The sequence below is a fragment of the Jatropha curcas genome, unplaced genomic scaffold, assembly GCF_041381405.1.
Source record: "Jatropha curcas cultivar XTBG-Jc1 unplaced genomic scaffold, XTBG_Jcur_1.0 HiC_scaffold_706_pilon, whole genome shotgun sequence".
Classification (NCBI taxonomy): Eukaryota; Viridiplantae; Streptophyta; class Magnoliopsida; order Malpighiales; family Euphorbiaceae; genus Jatropha; species Jatropha curcas.
Window position 1 is genome coordinate 14,237 of NW_028322529.1, and position 3,391 is coordinate 17,627.

The window sequence follows — 3,391 nt, forward strand, 5'->3', positions numbered from 1 at the left end:
ATTAAGTATAAAAGAAGCAGCACTACAAGTAGCTTGTATGACAAAGTGTAATACAAATTAACCACTTATATTTATTTTAATCTAAACAAAAACTATACTTTAATATTTTATAGATAAAAAAATTAAAAGAATACAAAAAGTGAGTATATAACGAGCATAGTCAACATGCGACGTATGTCATAAAAAAGACTAGTAATTACAAGTGTAGCAATCATATACAAGCTAGTTAATAAATAACTAAATTATTTATTAGCCCATACATAAATTCACTCATTTAGTTTACGTAAAAAATTTTATCGCGCCTTCAATTTTGACTTTGACATATTGAACTGAAACAACTCAAATTTTTATTTTCAAAATTTTTCATTTAATATTTTTAAAAAATTAACACCCTCCGAATTTATTTAACTAGTTAAATGCATATATATAATTTAAATAGTTGAATCAACCCCACATTAATTCAAAACCCGAATAAAAATCCATTTGAAATTGAAAACCACTCAAAAATCGCGATTTGAACCAAACCAAACTCGGATCGAACCAAATCGGCCCCAATCATCCAAAAACCTTCTAGAAACCCCTCTCCCTCTATTTTCAGCGTTAATCTGCTGTCTCCCTTGCTCCCTCTCATTTTTTTTGTTTTCTGGTCACCGGCGACTCGCCTGTGCCGCCTCTCCTTCGCGCTGCCGTCGCCTCCCTCTCCCAGCGCCGCTCTGGCTCTCTCTCTCTCCTTGTTTCCATTCTGGTGAGTGCAAGGGCCGCGGTGGAGCCGCAACCTTACCCAAACCGAAGCAGTCGTGACTCTGGCCACCAGAAACGGGCTCATTGAGCCCTCGCCTGCGCCACCCACGCCTTCGCGCCGCCACCATTGCCTCCTGTTGTCGCGCCGCCAGCCATCTTCTTTCTCCCTCAGCCCCATCGCACCACCAGCCGCCGCTTGATGTCATGCCTCCCGCTCGCGACTCCGGTGAGCACAGCCTCTCAGGCGAGCAGCGACTCTTGTTTCGGTCAACCTCAGCAACTGTCTTCGCTCCTATCATTCCGGCGAACACAGCCATTGTCGCCATAAACTCCGGCCAAGTAATTTCCAGCAACATTGAGTTTTGGGTATTGAGATTAAACTCTGGTTATTTTCCAGAAATTTAATTAATTCCTAGCATTTTATGGCTAATTAATTTAATTTAATTTTGAGTATTCACCAATGTAATATAATGTGTTGATTTAATTAGAGGACTTTAATTAATTAAGGCTAATTTAATTTAGCACCAAATAAATTTAATTGGGAAAATTTGATAATCATATTAATGGAATGAAAATGTGGATTTAAGGTAGACTAGATTGAATGTTGTTTTAATTTATAAATTATGGATGTGTGGTGGTGTTGAGGGTTGAGTATAATATTGATATTGTTATTCGGATGGAGGAAAGGAGAATTAAATTGCTTGATCGCCCGATGAATGGGCTGGATGTGATAATTGATATTTATGTATAAAGTTGTGATTGTTTGAACAGGTGGATAGTTCAATTTTTAGGGGGATACTGTCGAAATTTTGGCAGAATCTAGTCTATTTATAGCAAGTTAAATTAGTAAATAATTTATTAGATTAATACTTTAATTCTCCATTTAAATTTAATCCTTTGTCTGATGCATTTCTTTCTTTGTATTCTGAAATTCTTTAGATCGCTCGGACCCGTCTATCTCTCTTTTTGGTCAAAATCCGAGTTAGAGCTTCTTCTAGTTCAATTTTTAGGGGGGATACTGTCGAAATTTTGGCAGAATCTAGTCTATTTATAGCAAGTTAAATTAGTAAATAATTTATTAGATTAATACTTTAATTCTCCATTTAAATTTAATCCTTTGTCTGATGCATTTCTTTCTTTGTATTCTGAAATTCTTTAGATCGCTCGGACCCGTCTATCTCTCTTTCTGGTCAAAATCCGAGTTAGAGCTTCTTCTTTCCTCTACCACTGTGAGTACTAATAAGTAATGCATTATTGCATCTACATAACATCTATTTTATATATATATATATATATATATTTGAAACTCTAATATTCATTGTTATTATTAGTATATCATTATACGTATCTCATAAATATATTACGTTACTACTAATATATAATTATACTTTTACATTTGTGCATTAAGATTGATTTGGTGCATTACGTTAAATGAATTGCTTAATCACTTGTGCCGTGAATTTGCAATGCTTTGTTTGGAATTGGGATGAAGTGGGCCACTACGGGTTTGTGAGGATGGTCTGCAATACCGTCAGCCAGGTATGGGAAGATCGGCACCCCGTGTGCACCTAATGTAATATGATATGGAAAAACCATGAGGTGGCCGCCTGTTGATATGAAACGGAAAAGAGAGTATATAAAAAGTGAATATAGGAGAGGGCTGGTCATGTGAGGATTAGACTGGTCGGCCAGATATAAGGATCGGCTCCCTGGTGCATACGTTTGAGAGGGCAGGCCATGTGAGAGGATGGCTTGTCGGGGGTTTTCGGTGGCGCCACTGACTAATTTTCACTTGCTTGATTATTTGAAGGTGAAATTACTTGTGAGTGCTGGTGCCATATGATTGACTGGTTGTGTGCTCACTTTAGTATCTTAGGGTGCATTTCGCGTGAATGTCTGTGATATGCATTATTTATTATTATTCATTGAGTTATAAAACTCGCTCTTCTTTTACTTAACTTGTCAGGGAGTAGAAGCCCGTCAACCGACTAAAGCTCTGCAATCTTCTCCGCAGAGCTATAAAAGTAAATTCCTAATTTGTGCATTGTTATATGTATAACTCGATTACTTCCAACTATTGTTGAACTCCGCAGTTGTAGGATTTGCGTATCTTTAATTTGGTCTTTGAAACAGGTGTACTAACTTATGAATGTTCTTATTGTTTATTTAAATATATATGAACCAGTAGCCCATATTACCAATGAGATGTATTATTAGGCTCGGACTAAGTTTTACTCGAGATATTTGAGATAGGGCCAGGATTGTATGATTGTTAGATATACACAAATTTATATGGGCTTACTGCTCCTAAGATTTTTGTATGGCGTGTATGGGTTTTGTAGTTTAGGCTTACTACGGGCCTCGATGACCTTAAGCTTATTTAGATCCTAGTACTGGTTCGGTCCATGAAAACGGGTCGTGACATGAACACTTCGATTTATAAAATTATACATATTAAATATTTCAATTTGCAAAACTATTCTATTGAACATTCGAACTTATAAAATTAGATCGATTAAAAACTAATTAAAATAGTTGAAAAAAAATGTGAAACTTATTGTTTAAAAAGAAAAAAATATTTTGAGGTCCCTGAGTTTAGCCTAATTAACTATTTTGTCCTTGCATTTGTAAAAGCTAATTTACTCATCCC

At 36.0% G+C, this 3,391-nt stretch overlaps 1 long non-coding RNA gene across 1 annotated transcript; it reads left to right on the forward strand.

Moving 5' to 3' along the window:
• Positions 1–589: 589 nt before the first annotated feature.
• Positions 590–2,942, forward strand: LOC149491734 (uncharacterized). The gene is made up of 3 exons (XR_016319295.1): positions 590–1,107; positions 1,901–1,970; positions 2,708–2,942. It is a non-coding gene; the product is annotated as an uncharacterized LOC149491734 (long non-coding RNA).
• The last annotated feature ends 449 nt before the right edge of the window (positions 2,943–3,391 follow it).